Source organism: Podarcis pityusensis (genome assembly GCF_964106645.2).
Source record: "Podarcis pityusensis genome assembly, chromosome: 4".
NCBI lineage: Eukaryota > Metazoa > Chordata > Lepidosauria > Squamata > Lacertidae > Podarcis > Podarcis pityusensis.
The window spans coordinates 63860548-63878987 of NC_138027.1; the positions used below are offsets into that span (position 1 = coordinate 63860548).

Sequence of the window (18440 nt, forward strand, 5' to 3'; positions counted from 1 at the left end):
AGTGCTTTAAAAAATGCATTGAATTTTCCATAAGGCTCATGATCTCCATCTAGTGTCACATTGTATATTGCAGTTAAAGCACACTTAAAACATTTTATTTGCAACTGTATAGCTGAATCCTTGGTCTGTTCATTAATTTTAACTGCACTTTTATAATGTCTTTTTATGTTTTTCATCATTTCTTGTAAGCCGTCTTGAGGGGCTTTTTGGTGATTTAAATATGATGACTGATGATCGATAAATAAAAACCTAAAAGCTTGCATTTTGTGAGTTTTAAGTGACATGACATATGGTAACCTGAAGTTCACCAAAAGAGTAGTGGCATCAAGCGAGGCAAGGGAGCTGGGAGGGGACATTTGTGCAAGCGTGGTGGGGAGGAAAGCAACCAAATTGCCTCTGAATTGTCTAAAGCCACAGCATCCCCTGAATCCATACACGTGTGTTCTCTTTTTTGCTTTTCAGAATATGGCAACTCTAAAGTCTCCCTTTCCCCCAATAGCCCCTGCACCCTCTTCTGTGCTCTTTGGTGTTAATTTTCATGGGGCTGCTAAAAGCTGCATTGGCAAAAATTGCTGCCAACTCCCTCTTCAATTAATATGAGCATTCCACCAAGAAAGTTCACAAAAATAAAAAATAATATTTAAGGTTTATATTATGCACTACATTTTAGCAGTCATCCCAAAATCACCCTGAAACTAATACCTTTTTCTTTTCAAAAAAATTTAAGGCAATTTCAAGTATTCATTTAACAAATGTTCACCATGCAAATTTGTGGAAATAAGTAATTTTCAAGTAGTCGTGCATATATTAATTATATCTGTATTGTGAGGCAAAGGAGTAATGTAACTGAAGACTTTATTCCCATCATATTATTTCTCTCACACACTCACACTTTCATTTCCCTTAAACTCTGAAACTTGTATCCACACTAAAATCTTGATATTTTAAATAACCAGAACTTGATTCAAAATTGAGATGCTTCTAGATAAAAAGAATTCAGTGTTTTGTGTCGAGTTGTAATACGTACTGCCAAACATCAAGGGAGTTTTAAGTGCTACTGCAAATCTGTAGTCCCCAAAGGACATTATCATCAATGTTCCCATCTATTCTGCCTAAATTGATCACTTGACAGCAACCTGTCCTAGACAGATATTTTCCAGGGGCTCATCTCCTGAAATCCCCTTACATTTTGCTCTCTGTCTCACATTGATCAAGGCAGATAGAAATAATATTTAAACGTTTCCTATTTTAAGTTCAGGTTTTCTTGGAAACACACAGTAGAAATGGCAAGTTAATGCGAGGCTAAGCATTCCAAAACTCTTTGTGCTCTACACAACCAGGATTCAAGGTTAATTTCTTTGTGTGGTGAGCAGCTGCTAGATGGTTGCATTTAGATGTGGAAAAATCAAGTTCACATCCCTGGTCAACTATGATGCTCAGCAGTTGATCCTAGAATCACTAGAGCCCAATTCAGGTATTACTGCAAATGGGGGTCATGCGGAATACTAACTTACTGCCATCCCTTCGTTATGTCACCATCACCTGGCCCAGGTAAGAGGAGAATGTCTACAGGGCGGGATGCTATTCTTGTGTAGACTCCCTACACAATTTAGACCTCTGCATGATCAGAGCTGAGTGCAGCAGGTGTCATGGACTTGCTGGATGAAGAGGGGTGGGAGGAGGCACCAGCTGGGGAACCCCCAGGGAAAGAAGGATCTGAGCCAGGGGATTGGTGGTGGGATGACGATTAGTGGTCAGAGGGATAAGAGGAAGCAGAATGGGAGGAGGATGTGTCAGAAACTGAAGAGATAGCAGAGTTTAGTGAGCAAGAAGAGGCCTTTGCAGAGTGGGGGCTTCTTGATCCCCTCCTCTCCAGCCTCCACTTTGGCCTCTGATTCTGGGCTGCTGCTCTCTGCAATGATGGCAGGGCCAGGTGATTTGGAGGCAACAGAGGAGGCAGACCAGCAAACCCACCCCCACTTTGTGTCATCTCATGGACCCTTTAACACCTGTATAGGATCATTCCACCAGTAAATTCATTGATATACTGGTAAAATCATACAACAAATATGATGCAAATTGTTATTAGCCCAAGAGAAATAATTGGTAGGCCAAATTTACAAGTAATTAATTTCAAGAAGGGGTTTCCGTAAAGCCCATTTAATCCCCTCTAACTCTTGAAAACACTCCGTCTTGAATTGCTTTGGAGGAAAGGAGGGTAAATGGTTTTAATAATATTTGCCTGACTCTCTCAGACAACAGTAAACAGCTCTATACTGGAGTGCCCACTTTGTTTTTAGGTGGAATCTGAGACTTTCAAAGAGAGATATGCAAGATCCACAGTTTTTATTTTGGTCTATCTAGGCTCCTTTTCTTCTTGTTTCTTCAAATGCTCTTGCTGGGGAACACATGGAATGGTTGTATTCTGTCAGTCTCCAGCATCTCCTGGTAGGGCTCAAAGAGACTCCAGCCTGAAGCCCTGGAGAGCCATTACCTACCAGTATGTGGACATTACTGAGCTAGATGGACCCATGGCCTGATAAAGCAGGATCCTGTGTGTGTTTAACAGCTGTCACTACATATTTCCTTGCCACCAGCAAATTTGGTAGCTATACTGAGGGAACAAATAAAGGCTTGGGGGTTAGGCCACCACCACTCCTGGGCTAAAGTGACCGGTCATTGTAACTGCATTATAAGCTTTCTTCTGCATGGATATAGAAATGGCAAATAGTTATCTGGGGATGTCCTGTTGGATTGCTGCTTTTTCCCCCTTATCACAACTGTTGTAATACATAGGCAAAAGAGAAATAATATCCACCTCTTTGTTACTCAGAACATATATAGATTTCTGGAAAAGCAAATCATCACTATGTATTTTTATTGTTATTTATACATCACGGACCGAAACAAAAGCTGCTAGCTCCTCAAATAGCAAGTGTCAAGGTACTGCATATCCACCCAGTTGGTAAAATAAGTCAGTTAATTTGGCAGGTAAGTATTAAGTAATCATGTTGTCAGAATAAGGCAAGTGGCTAAGAGAGAAAGACAAAGAAGAATGAAAAAATTATAAAGGGAGAAGGAAACAGGAGAGAACCGAAGAGTGTGGAGCAGCGATGAAGGCTTTTGTTCTCTGCCTCATTGATCTCCTGTTTATCTAATTACTTTGGCACTCATAAGGCCTTCTCTAGCACAGTGTCAGAGAGCCTGACAGCCTTCTTTACGAAAGGACCGCTATGCATCTTCCCAAAATAAACAGCATCACATTATCAAGCTCACCTAGACCTTATTTTCCTTCACATACAAAAAAACCATTTGCCTTCCTCAGCCTTCATATACACACACTGCTCAGCACTGTTTATCTGACGATATTTGTCAATACCTGGTTTAGAAGGGCCCCTTGCTTCACCACATGCTTTCCCTCTCCTTCCCCAGACCCATTTTCCTTCTCCATTTTGTCCCCCTTGCTTCACCATAGCATTTCTCCTCCCCATTTCATGGCACCATGCTTTCCCTTCTTTTCCGTACCTCTATCAAACCGCTAACCCACAGAATCTCACGCAAGTACCACACTGAGTGCACAGCTGCCTTCTGGTGGGCATGTGCCAAGCTCTGCAAGAGAGCAGCTTCAGTCTCCAGCTAGTAAGCCATGGTGCAAAGCTGAGAGGTCATTCAACAAAATGGAAAGAGGCAGCATGGGGAGTGGAGGCAAGGAAGCAGGGCAGAGTGCTGTCCCACCACCCCAGCACCTCCTCTCCATCCAAATACACATTTCAGTCAGTAAAACACACTCAAAGTAGGTGCAAAGCAGGAGAAAGGGTAGCCTGAATCCTGACAGAGAGGCCTGGAGGGCTACAGGTGGTTCTTGAGCTCAATAGTCCCTGGTCTAACCCAGCACCCTTAACAAAATACAATTCCCAGGATTTCCAGGGGTGCCATTTTCTGGATCCCCTCAAGCTGCAAAATGTCTTGGGCTGGCCCTGCTGGCAGACTAGGTTTGGACAATGGGCTAGAGGTTCTGCACTCCATTGTAGAAAGAATAGCATTTTGCCTTGAACATATGGGAAGCAATTCACTTTACTCTTTTCAAAGGCCTCAGTACACATAGCTCTTACACTTGCTAAATCCAGCAGAGTGAAGGCTATGTCAGATTTAGGACAAGGGTGAGGAAAAAATAGAAGAGGACAATTTCTCAGAAGGCACAAAGAACAGTTTGTTATGAAAAACAGCTTATTATGAAAGGAAAAGTCAAGAGGGTCAAATGTCTCCATAATGCTATGGTCTTTTTCAACACCACAAACAACATAAACTTAGCTAAAATGTATACAGATCAGAAAAAGCACAACTAAAACTAAGAGGATGCCAGCATGGTTTAATGAGCAGCGTCAAGGAATATATGCAAGGCAAAAAGGGTTTCTTTGTCCAAATGAGAACAATAGGAACATAAACATTGGGAAAATAAATTCAAACAATCAATATGGGATGCGGGGGGAGGAAAGAATTCAAGGAGCACATTACAAAAAATATTAAAATCAGTGACAAATATTTTAATACCCCAGCAACAGAAAACCAGCTAGGGAGATTATTGGAATTTGGACAATAAGCAATAGAGGAGTGGTGTTGGGGTGAGCAGTAAGGTGTCCCAATAGGCTGATGGTATCAAATTGTTCAAGGTGGTCTAGATTAACATTGCACATGGTCAGGGGATATCTAGAGGATAAAATCTGTTTTGTCCAGATTATTACCAGATCAGATTTGGGCAGGTCCTTTTGTTTATTTCAACCAGATCCTGTTCTATGTTAATGTAACATTATTTTATTTTAAGGTACAAACAGACTGTAAAAATAATGCCCCATAGTCCTACTTCAGCTCCAGTATCTAACTTATTGGAGCCTGTATCCTTTACCCAAGTTATGCTTCCAATAACCTGTCAGAGGCAAAGACACTCATTACCACTTTAGACCTGTTCTGATAAAAGATTTTCTTCTTTCAGGCTATAAGAAGTGAAAAGGCTGGCACTTTTATTTCATGATGCTTCATTGACAGAAACCGCTTATTCTGAAGCAGCTTAGTATCCCATCCACTAAAGCTTATTGCTTCTTTTTTAACTTGCCTCTTTCAGTCCAAGAGAGGTATTTATAACCACTGCAGTCAGTCTTGAAATAAGTATACATTGCAAGGCTACTGTATGTTACCAGTCAAGCGGAGGGAGACAAAGACAAATAAAGAGCAATGAAAGATATGATATACAGATCCTGACAATACCAAAGAGACGGTGGCTTGATGATTCTAAGAATGGAGTATACCAGCACTGGCAGGAGTTTTGTTCCGATTCATCGGCAGTCCATTAAAATATTATCCTGTTATTTATTTTTCCTTTCTCTTTCTTTTTCCCTTGTCTGATATTTACGGCTTTTTTATCCTTTTAGCTTTTACTCAAAATTGTACACTGATGAGCTTGTTACATGTGGAGGGGGTTGCAAATCACATGGTACTTGATTATTGTTGTTCAATACTAAATGTAAATGGAAACGATAAACCCGAACAGGAATTTTGTTTTCCTTCCTTTTATTTATGATTCATGAATATTATTCGAAATACCTGAGAGAAAGAAAATCCTGTTTAATGCCGACATCGTGAAGCTAAAAGAAATGCCACCACCTGTGAAGACCCGTTTTAGCCTGGTGCTCATGCTAAAATGCCTTAGAGATTCTAGGGAGCACATTACATGCAACAAAATGATTATTGTTTCACTCAGAAATCATCTAGATAAATAGAAGAGAGATTAATGTAGAACAGGGGATGTCAACGCTGTAACTAAGAAACTGTTTTCTTCAAGACTTATATCCTTAGCCCAGAAACAAACCCAATCCTTCTTTAATCCATGTGCAGCTAATGTAGTGTCCTTTTGACCTTTTTTTAGTGCCCTCCAGCCCAGCCAACTGGACACCATGTTGGCTGTGCTTTAAGGCTTTATGACATATTCTTCCAGACATCCATTTCAGCAGCTGTCTGGCAATGTCCAGGTGCTAGTACAATGTCCAGCATTGCTAGTACTTAGGATGGTATGCAACAAAGTAGTTGCACATGTGCGGAGACTTGCCCATCTCTCCATTCCCCCCGCACTCACCTTAAATCTGTTTTGGGGGTCCCCATCCCTCTAGAGCAGATGGGGGGGTTGTATGCATGGGTGAGGAGAGAGGAGGGGAGTCCTGCTGCTGTGCAAGTGGAGGTCATTCTGCTCATGCCATTATTTAGTTGAATACTGCCCATAACCTTTAGCATAGATGGCCAGCTTTATTCTCTAGCTATATAATGCCTCCTATCCTTCATGAGAAATTCTCTATAATCCAGTTAATTCATATATAACTCCCTTTTAAAATAAGTTTTACCTTTTAAGATATGTTTACTGGGGCAGAGTTTGCTTTTTATCATGGGGAATGGTCCACCCTTTGCCCTTGGAAGAAGCTGCTGCAGGTGAAGGACGGTGAGCAACATCATGGGACAGGTGCTTCTAGGACGACGAAGCTCACTTGTTCTTTTTGCAATTGGGTGCTGCATGCTATTGAAATAAACTTGTTAAGTTCAAGTATTGGAATGTGGGGTTTTGGGGGGGTTATATTACATCTGCTATTGTTTGGCTATGTTATTGCTCTGTTATGGTATTACAAAATTGTTTTTGTACTGTTTATTTGAAATGCATCCTTGTTTCTTTGTTGTTCTTTGTTCAGAAAAAGGGTGAGAAGCTTTGTAAGCCCTACAGGGGTGCTGCAGAAAGAATGTAGTAGATCAAGGGAGCCGTGGACTCAGAAAGATTGGAAAACCTCGGCCCTAAGGAATTGCTAGCAGCCATAACATTCAGCATGGCTTCAGAGCCCCACCTGACTTCAACCCTTTTGGCATCCACCAAGCCACTCCCCAAAGTCAAGGATGTTTTCGGTGATCTTCATGGCTATTTGGATCTCAGCCACAATCTAGACTACAAGCTGAATAATACTTAAATATAAATGTGGTTGTTAATCTAGTCCAGTATCATTTTTGCATCAAACACCTTGACCTTGACATCTCAGACATTTGTTTCAAAATGTTCTGCAGGTTAAAAAGGTAGCTCTCGAGCCTGATTAACCAGATAGTCTCATTCTTCAGAATGCTACTTGGGTTCTGAGGGGACAATGCCAAGAATCTTTTGGAGGGTCCTTGTTCTCAATTCTTAGCCATCATTCAAAGTAGAAACAGTAGTTTAATGATTTAATGGGATGAGCAAATCTAGGCCATAATGCATCAAGCACATGAAGCCACTTCTATTAAGCAAATTTTGTGAATTAATTTTAATTCAGATCTACAGACACAAGCAGCAGCATGACACAATACAATTTTAACCAATATTTTATCAATTTGCCATCCAATTAAATTGGAGTTTTATTGCACAACAGGAGAAGAGCATGGAGTGGCTTAGCAACATTAACAGACATCATCTAAGTATCTGAATAATGGCTGGGACACATTATACATGAGGTAACCAAACCTTAAATTGGGGATTATGTTTCACAAATACTAATGTCATATGCATATCTACTCAGAAGTCAGTCTGAATGCCAGGTAAATGGGTACAGGATAGCAACCCTAAATTGTTAGTAACTCAAGATACTTCTGGTTCCTGATATTTGGAAACTTTCACTTGATTATCATTTTATAACAACAAATAACAGCTGTAAATCCAGAACTCGCCTTTTGTATATCTTCCGGGACAACCACACACACACACACACACACTCTACAAGGAACTCATGTCACTTACTCTCAGCAGCTAGAAATATCATAGCTAGACACTGGAAGCACCTATCAAGAGTGAACATAGACCACAGGTACCAAAACATATGGGAAATGGCCCTACTAGAAAAGTTAACCAACAAATTCAAACTAGCACAGGAACAAGCTACGGAGGATGCCTTCACCCCAGAGTGGTTCCCCTTTATTACATATGCAGTACAACAGGACAATGACCTATCCTCTCCAACAGCATACAAATCAATATGGCTAACCTGACCCAACAACCTAGCCCACCTCCCTCACACAAATAAGCCACATCGCAATCAGCTAAATACCCCCAACCAAGCTCAGGAACCCCTAACCTCTTGCAAAATCAATAAAAATAAATAAATACAGAAACAAAGCATCTACTCATGTGATGCTGACACAACCCCCCCCACACACACACTAATAACAGGGAGTAGAATAAAAGAACAATATCCCCATCTCTCTCTGCCTCTCCTTTCCCCCAACTGTAAGATGTCTATGACAAAAATGTCTCTCACCAAATGTAAATGAACCATGAAAAAGACTATGAATTGCAAGTGGAGACAAGAGATGCGTCGTTCCCTGTTTATCTGTTTGCTTTGTAATACAAAAAAAACCCCAATAAAAACTAATTAAAACAAAGAACAATGTGCACTGAGACTTGGGAATGAGAAGGCAAGACAACATAATTTGGTTTGAATATTGCTGCAAGTTGATTTAACTGCATTAAAATATTTGCAGTGGAAAGTATATTAACTACTAATCCCTAGTCTTTGGCTGCAGGTACTATTTCTCCACTCACACTGTCATCTGGGAAGCTCCAACATGGCTGTGAGTTCAGGAACAGTTGTGTTCTGATGATGTTTATTCTAGAATGGAGCTTAGTATAGAGATCTCATGAACTGGAGCAGAGAAACCACTCTCCTGAACCTGGTGACCAGCTCACATGGCCAATAGGCATCATGTAGGGAAACCATCTTAGTATGAACCATACAATTAATCATACACTACAGATGTAAAGCAGGAGGTATTATTTTATCCCCAATATGAAATCTGGTTAGACTGCTAGGCATAATTACTTACATAGGGTGATCTCCAACTAAGACATATTCAGAGCAGACTCATTGAAATAAATGAAGTTGTTACTTACCGGTAAGTCCATTGGCTCTCCTCTGAGTATAACTAACACTAGATATCACCCACACAGTTTTGCTACTGGTATCTCCTGACATGCTGTTACTCTACCAGAACAGTGTCTCCATCTGAGAATCTTAGAAAGCCTACAAACATTTATATTATACACAGATATAACTTACAGTTCATATAACATTGTTTATTAGGAATTCAACCTTTCAATTTTTCCTGCCTTAATTCAGGGTGGATGTGTGGGTGTGGCCAATGAGAAACTACCATACAGTGATTTACTACAGTATTAGGATAACTATAGATGACTATATTGGGGGGGGGGGGATTTGTTCAGTTCTCAGTTTTCATGCAAACCTCCCTAATTTGCATTTGCAAACCAACCTGTAAACTAAAATGTAGCTATCAATTGAAATTCACACTTTTCCAGTTTTTGTGATACCAAAAGACATGCACAGAAAAATGTATTTATGAATAGAAAGTACACACACACACACACACAAATGCTATTAATGAAATTAATGTATTAAGAAAACAGCTTGCAAAAATGTGTACATTAGGCAAAACACCCATAAAAATGCATATGAATTTTCACGCATTTTTTTTAACACTGCAAACTGATGCGGAAATCGGGTGAACTAAACTAGAAATGAGAAACTGAGAGAAGCAAAAATGATAGATTCATTCATTCATTCCTAGCAACTACAGACCATCTATTAATACATTATTTAATAACCATGTTCCTGTTAGAGCCCATAACCCTCTTGGTGATCTGTCAATTTAGTAAGTCTGCCTGTTCTGTGGAGCTCCAGTTCTTCCAACATAAATTAATGCCTACAGATATGTAATGGGTGTTCTAATATGCATTGTTATTTAGCTGATAAGGCTTCATGCTATTTCCATTCAAACATCTTCTCCAATGATGGTATGAAAATTTATGCTTGTGATAAATGTGTCCTCAGTGACAGGCTGGGTAGGTATCCAACATAAGATTCCTCCTACCCAGACTTGAAGACCCAGTGCTCCCCTGCAAACAAATACTTAGATAAATCATGGTGTTCTTTAAAGCTGAAATACTTTGTAGCACTGCTGAGCAATTATTACATTCCAGGATAGCAGAAAGGGAAGGGGCTTGATAAGACATAAGATCAAAGGTTGACAATCTAATTGGGAGGGAAATAGAAACACTTGTCCTGAAACACAAACTACGGAGCTGCTCTCCTCTGTTGCAAAATGGAATCTTAAAAGAAAATTAAGCAGAAAGAGATCAACCCATTATGGTGACAGTTATCGCCCTATTTTCACCCTATTACAAAACTTGTTCCACATTCTAAAGCTACTCCATAATGTTATATATCAAAATGAATAATATATACGCTCTTTGCCTACTTTCATTTGTCTATTATGAAGACAGTGTATGAGGCATCATCACACATGTTTATGGATTGCCTTTTTCGTTTCATGGGGGAGGGAAAGATAGGGCAATTGGTTTGTATTCGCCTTCCCCCATTGTAGATGACGTACCCATCAGAAACTGTCCTCTATAGACTCCATAGCTGCAATATGCTGTTGGTGAAAGAAAAAAATGTAATCTTGGAGGAGGGAGCTAAAAGTATGACCTTGCTTCTTATTCTACATACTATGCCCTGCATTAAGGTATGTGCACACATTACATTCAACAAGTGTGCAACCTGTGTACATTTGTAACAAATTGTTGAGCTGTACACTTGCATAACTATTCACATGCAACAATCAACAAGGGTACAGTTCTCCCCTTTCTTCTTCTATACATTTCTGCCTGCTGACACAGTCTTTCTAATTCTCCCTTCCTCACAATAATCTTCACTTCTCTCATAACAACCACATTGTTACTTGAAATTATGTCACTGAAATTTCATTCTAGGGATTTGGTACACGCTATAACTTTAGAGCAAATTCAAAACACATCCTCTCCTCCTGCCCAAAGAATTCTGTAGTTTGTTGAAGGTTGCTAGGAATCATAGGAGCCAACACCTAGGGGCTGAGTTCCCTTAACCCCAATAAAATATTTGAGGGCACTGCCCCATCGAAGTTGATGGGTATTGCCATTCAAATGGGGGGTGACGGGCAGGGCTTACCTGCCTCCCCCCATATTTCATTCAAGTTGGCACACCTTGTACCTCTGTGAGGGGCAAATTACAATGCCCACAATTCTTTGCTTCAAATGTGCTTTAATGAAAGGTATCATATGTATACAGTCTTAGAATGACATCATAGCAATTCAGTCAATCACTAGAGCAGATCACAACTGATATGCAACAAGTTTTTGGGCTGTTTTGAACTGTTTGTTCATAATTACAATATTAAATATTTTGATTATTTTGTCTGAAAAAACCATATCTCTAGGGGATGACCTATATCATTATTTTGGTGTTGTCTAAGTTTACAATAAACGGCATTTCCATGCGCTGCTCTGGTTCGCCAGAAGTGGCTTAGTCATGCTGGCCACATGACCCAGAAGCTGTCTGCGGACAGATGCCAGCTCCCCCGCCTATAGAGCGAGATGAGCGCCACAACCCCAGAGTCGTCCGCGACTGGACCTAATAGTCAGGGGTACCTTTACCTTTAGGTTTGCAATATGCTTTGTCAAACATGGCAGACCTGCATAACTAAGCATCAAGCCTGAAGAGGCCCATATTAAAGCTATACTAAAGCCACAAATAATAAAGTATTACTCTTTAAAAGGTTATACCATTAATAAATATTGAAAAAGAGTTTCCCAGCTGCCAAACTGTTCCACCTTAGATATTTCTGCATAGTAAGTGAGGTAATCAACACATGGGTTTCAGGGATTATCTCACAAACCAAAAGTCTTCCCTGAAGTTACTTATCATGTTTATACAGTGGTACCTCGGGTTACATACGCTTCAGGTTACATACGCTTCAGGTTACAGACTCCGCTAACCCAGAAATAGTACCTCAGGTTAAGAACTTTGCTTCAGGATGAGAACAGAAATCGCGCGGCAGCAGCAGGAGGCCCCATTAGCTAAAGTGGTGCTTCAGGTTAAGAACAGTTTCAGGTTAAGAACGGACCTCCGAAACGAATTAAGTACTTAACCCGAGGTACCACTGTAGTTCCTTATGGTTTACACATGGAAACACATGTATAGTATTGGCTTCAAATATCCAAAAAGTGACCATCCGAACCATTCTGATAGACAAATATGCAAGTGAATGGGAGTATTATTAAGATAAAAGTTTTATACAGATGGGGGAGGGTGGTTAACACAGAATGGTCCTAGATCATAGGGCAACACGCAATCTGTTATACACAAAAGAGTGGAATAACGCACAAGGGGAGTTTTGACTATTTAGTTTTAATCAGGTTTCCTAAAATGAAGCCTTGCCACTAGGAAATGAAAGGATCTTAAATGAGACACAGCAATAAATTCAGATAGCAATGTTTCCTGCTTTGCATTCCAAAACATCTCTGTTCTCATTAGAAGTACTAAAAGGCTACCCACACAAGGATTGTGGGAGGCTATTCTGATATCTGTATTACCTTCTTTCATGTTTTTCCATATTATCTCAATGTTCTTCTCAATGCTACCAAGGAGGTACAGTATTTATTTATTTTTTGCATCTGCTTATCTGTGGGTTGTTCTTCAAATCACTTCCTTCTCTTTACACTTTCGAGCAGCTGGGTTTATCCATCACAAAGTTCTGATTTTGCTTATTGAAGCCGATGGAGAAAAGCAACATTTAAAGTGTATTTCTGTTCAAAGAAATCTACTTTTAATACTGCAGCTGCCTAAATTCATTTGAGATGCCTTCCCAGCAGTACAATCACCACCACAAACAAGGTCATGAAGAAAATGCAGGCATTTGGGAGACAAAATCATCTAACCCTCCACCTCCATTGTGAAACCAAAAATTATACAAGTTAATATGCAAGTCTCTTATGGAAATGATGCAATAATCATGTGTCTCTACATTCATTATGAGATAATTAGTTTTAATTGCATATTAAATTCTGATTGAATTAAAGGAGTTCAGGAGTTTGGAATTTTATTTTATTTTATTTTATTTTTAGCCTTCACTTGTAATACTTCTGCTGTCCATGCTGTTTTGTAATGCAAATGAGCAACTGTTCTTAAGCAATTACAATGACTTTCAGGTGCCTCTTCATAAACTCTGCTCTTCTGTACAAATGCCACAATGACCTGCTTGACACAATTCTCTTAAATAGACCATTTCTAACTCATCAAATCTATCTACAGTTTCCATGGCTATTGTACCCAGGTAAGTGTTTCACCAGTATGGTGCCCTCCAGACGTTGCTGGACATTTGTTGGCATCCATCTGTCTCGAGAAACAATGAAAGTGTGCGCCATCAGGAGCAAAGTCAAACCATTGGAGAGTTACAGTGCCTTCTGCGGGCATACAGAGCAATATGGAAGAGACATGTTTTATTGCAGGCATAGGCAAACTCGGCCCTCCAGATGTTTTGGGACTACAACTCCCGTCATCCCTGACCACTGGTCCTGTTAGCTAGGGATGGTGGGAGTTGTAGGCCAAAAACATCTGGGGGGCCAAGTTTGCCTATGCCTGATTCATTGCAACTGGGGCAGATGAAGGCATCTGGTTTTGCTGCTATAGTTGCCCCATGGGGTTCCTCCCACAACTGCAATATGCTTGATATTTGGTCACGCTGGCAGGGTTTGAAGGGAGTTGGGAGTTCAACAATATCTGGAGGGTACCACATTGGCTACCCCAAGTATAAGATTATTTCTGGAATACCTTTCCTACAGAAAGCCATCTGACATTCATACTTTATATTCCACTAGCTTCACTGAACCCTTACCTTACATGCTTCTGACTACATTCCTCTAATCCATATACATTAATATTTTTGTAGGCTGTTGGGGAAAATTACTCTTTTTTCAACTGTTGGTTTTGGTTATGAGATAAAAATGGTACTACTACAAAAGGTGCTATGGGAACAATCATTATCAGTAGAATGTTTCCGGACATCCACAGCTACATTGTCATACCTTTCCAGCTCTCATTGGTTATCGTGGACTGTGTTTAGTGCACATGTGGGCAATCCAGAGATGAAATAGGGTAGGGGGCTAAATGGGCTCAGCCTACCTAATTCTTGTTGTCTTGTTGTCTTTGAGTCTCTCTCGCTCTCTGAGGATCACGTGGCAGTTTCCCAGTCATTTTGCAAGTAACAGGAGTTGCTGGTTCTGGGAACAAGAAAGGAGAACAAAGGCCAGAAGCACTTTGGCAACTTGTGTCAGGTTAACAGAAAATAAATATATAGGAAATGTTGTGCACACGCAACAGCTGTCTCAAATGTACACACCTCAGTTCAACTGTGAAGTTAATGTACCTTACATTTTCAGTTCGAATGGAAACTGTTTTGAGGGGAAACACATCTAACAGTAGTGTCTTTTAAGAAGCTACAGGATTGGATTGTGGCTATTGTTGTGTGCACATGGCTTCAGAAGCAGTGGCAGTGATGCACTGGATACAGAGTAAATGATAATATATACACAGCCAAAGGGACATACAAAGACATTGAAACCCACTCTTAGTCACATTAGCCTATGGGCAGGGCCCATGTCTTGCTTCAGTTTGCTCACCTCTGTACTTCTGAAGCAGAATATCACAGCAACTGTATCACATTCCAGGTTGGATGTAATGTTAAACCATAGTTTTGTATAAGAACAAGTCGAGTCACTCCACAAGCTTGTATAGTTCATCCTAAACCTGGTCTGCCCTTAAGGAGGAGTTTGAAAGCTTTCACTTCCATCTTAGATTAATCACTGCTTGCAGTGTTATCCAAACTTGCACAATAAGTGATTAATATCCCTCTCCCCCACACACCCCTCTCTCTCCCTCCCACCACCACCCCCCCGCAAAAAAACCCCACATTTTAAAAGGGCATAGGATGTCAATCAAATCAACCAAAGGCCTGGTTAAAAAGAAACATTTTTGATTGGTGCAATGGTGGTGGAAACAAGTCAACTTCAAACCATAGGTTATGAAACTGGCTTCTGTTCACTAAGCAGAGTTCAAATTAACCACAGTTTAGGATTCAGATGGCACACTAAACCACAGTTAGTCAAATACAAGTATGAACTTCCTATCTTTTCACAGGTGTGCAGGAGAAAGGAGAGGGTGCGAGTTTTGGAGGACATATAAACAAGTAATTAGTGTTGCATGTAAATGCAGCCATTAAGACAAAATTAGTAGGAGTAGGTGTATTTTAAAATATTACCTGCCCTTCATCCTAAGGTCTCGGGAAGGGTTACAACAATTCAAAATACGATTTAAAAATGTACAGTCAAAATACAATACAACATAAGTAGAATAAGTGATATGCTCCATGCCTTCCCTCATTGATGTCTGTAGACTTCTCTGTTGGTTGGTTTTTTTGGTTTAAGGCTTTTTTTGTTTTGGTTTTTTCACTGAGATTTCAAGACAATGGGAATCATTAAGATATTGATTACCTATCTTTGATGTGCCGACAATATGGCAGCTATTGCATGCCCTTCATGCTAGGTTAACTGGCTAACATGTCAGTTAATTCACCACCTCTGCAATACGTAGAAACATGCAGGGTATGGTAGGTAAAATAAATTTATTCTATATATTGAGCCCCTCCCTCAGCCTGGCACAACTCCAATTACACTTTCGCATTCTGATTTTGATACTTCTAACAGCCCTTGCTAAAGGTGATTTGTTGTTACCGGGTGTGCTATGTTTTAAAAGTTAACAAGCATCTGTTCTTAGATGAATGGTTTCAACAAGATAGGCATTGAACTATTACATTCTGCAATGCACCTTGCAAATAGGGTGAATGATCATTTATTGCTTAGTTTTATCTGGCGATCGGTATCTCATAGCCTTACTCTGTTCAATAAAGTGTGGAACAAAAGGGTATTCTGGCATGAAAACTGTTTATGTTTCATGGTGGATTATAGATCAATTTCAGCTGAAGGTCCTTGGAGCTGTGATTGTCCCCTCTCACTGACAGTATACAGTCTTGAAGCAGAGTCCTCAGACCTCCAGCTAAGTGCATCAGACTCTCATCTGTCTGTACAAGCTGGTGAAGAACAAGGTGCCTAGACAATGGCAAGGGGCTTTTGATGCCATACACAAAAAAATATTAAAATACATAATATAACTTGTCTTAATATACTTTTCTGAGTCTAAAAATATGCCAGACCAAAAGAAACATATTTACATAAAAAGCAGACAAGGTCAAATAACAAAGAAAGCCCTTAATTAGTTGTAATCAACTTTAATTTGCATACCGTATATAATTCCTAAATGATTGTTAATAATAACTTTATATAATGGACTTCCAATTTTCATGAAAATGGCACATTTTGATAAGCAGACACAAAACCCTAGTACTAATAAGGTTTAATTTGCATACATTAGACTGATTATCCAAACAAAAGGATTACAGTATTACTTCCCCATACCTTTATGTCCTTATTATGCACATTTATTAACTTCACAAAAGCTAGCTGTTACTGACAAACAATAGCCATGGGTGAAAGAGAAATCTTCAACATGAATAAAAACATTTTAATGCAAAAGAGCAAAGTTTATATGGTATAAATGCTTCACTTAACTCTTTCTTAGCAAAAGGCACACATTAGGTAAACTCTATTCATTAGGTAGATTCCGCATTTTCTCATGCATAACATTCCCAGCTGGCATAATATTAAAAATCTAACTTTCACTATACCAGTCTGGGCCACAGACTAGGGCACAATTATGCAGAAGGAAATGTCCCTATAGGATACCTATGCACAAAGCTCTACAATGAATTACAGTATTTTAAAGGAATGCATCTAAAATTATCTATAAAAATGATTGGCTTATAGAAGTACGCAGAACATGTTTGCAACAGGAAGACTGAACTCTGAACTCATCCTCTCATACGCACACAATAGTGATAAAATGTTTCAAAAGGATGCTTTTCAGAAGTATTCCTAATAGCATAGTTAAATAACTGGCACTTTTGTGTTGGGAATGTAAAAAGTAATAGGAACATTCTACCATATAGAGTTGTACCTTAGTTCTCAAACTCCTTGGTACTCGTACATTTTGGCTCCCGAACGCCAAAAACCCAGAAGTGTTCCAGTTTCTGAATGTTTTTCTGAAGCCAAATGTCCGACGGGGCTTCTGCTTGAGTGCAGAAAGCTCCTGCAGCCAATTGGAAGCCGTGCCTTGGTTTCTGAACGTTTCAGAAGTTGAACGGACTTCCAGAACAGATTACGTTTGAGAACCCAGGTATGACTATAAATTGGTCCCATGCAATCATCAAGAAAAGTGGACTTCAGCAAAACAATCAACAAAGAAGTGGAATATACACTAAGATTCTTTTTTATTCCTAATAATAGACATAATGCACAACAAGTTGGCATAAAGGAAGAGCTATAATAGAAGAAGAGGAGGAGTTTGGATTTGATATCCCACTTTATCACTACCTGAAGAAGTCTCAAAGCGGCTAACATTCTCCTTTCCCTTCCTCCCCCACAACAAACACTCTGTGAGGTGAGTGGGGCTGAGAGACTTCAGAGAAGTGTGACTAGCCCAAGGTCACCCAGCAGCTGCATGTGGAGGAGCGGAGACGCGAACCCGGTTCACCAGATTACGAGTCTACCACTCTTAACCACTACACCACACTGGCCTAAGCCTGAGAGAAGGGAAATAAGCCTTTAAAATAGTGTTCTATGCTAGATTGCTTGGTCATGTGATCAAGCTGAACAGGCTTAGTTTAAGGTTCCCCCCCCCCCCCAATCTGGTCCCATCCCTGGAATGCCCTGTTGGGGAACTAAAGTTGCCTTGGTTCAGCCATCTGAGCCTCTGCTGAGCCAGAATGAACAAGTTACACTGACATATCTTGGGCTGAGCCTGGGCTGAGGACTTAGCGCCCACTCAACCAGAGATCTCCTGCATCCTAAGCTGCCTATCCCGGTGCTTCTTGCCATAGGATTGTCCCCACAGCAAATTAATATCTTAACCACAACGAGGATTCTTGAGATTAGATATCAGAAAACAGGAGAGACAAAACTGGAACTTGTTTATTGAAAAATGATAACCATTTGTCATTTACTGGAACAAGAAAGCTTATTCTCAGCATCTTATAGAGCTCTAAAAAGACCAATGTTGTTATAGTGAACTCTTTGTTTTATTTAGTAATTTGATACATTTGTCAAAGCAAAGCAGCCAGCCATCTTTAACACTAAAAAAGCAAAAGTTACCCCAGAAAGGAAAAATAGAACCATGGTGTTCTCTCAGCCTGATAGCCCCTTCATGAGCATGCCCTGGGCATCTTCACTTTCACAACTCTATACAAATGTTTTTAATTTTTTATCTCAGTGAGGGGGGAAATCTTATTTTAAAAGAGTAGTGTTAGCAATAGGAGCACTTATACAGTATCAGTTCCTCACCGCATCGCAGACACCCAGCAATTAACACTGATGGCAGAAGGGAGGG

The 18440-nt window shown here is 40.0% G+C and overlaps 1 long non-coding RNA gene across 3 annotated transcripts in view; it reads right to left on the bottom strand.

Moving 5' to 3' along the window:
• The window catches only part of LOC308476085, a 573910-nt gene that overhangs the window by 524944 nt on the left and 30526 nt on the right, over positions 1-18440 (bottom strand). For all 3 annotated transcript variants that reach the window (XR_013985691.1, XR_013985692.1, XR_013985693.1), the window contains exon 2: positions 14067-14164. This is a non-coding gene — a long non-coding RNA (uncharacterized lncRNA). The remainder of the gene's footprint in view (positions 1-14066; positions 14165-18440) is intronic.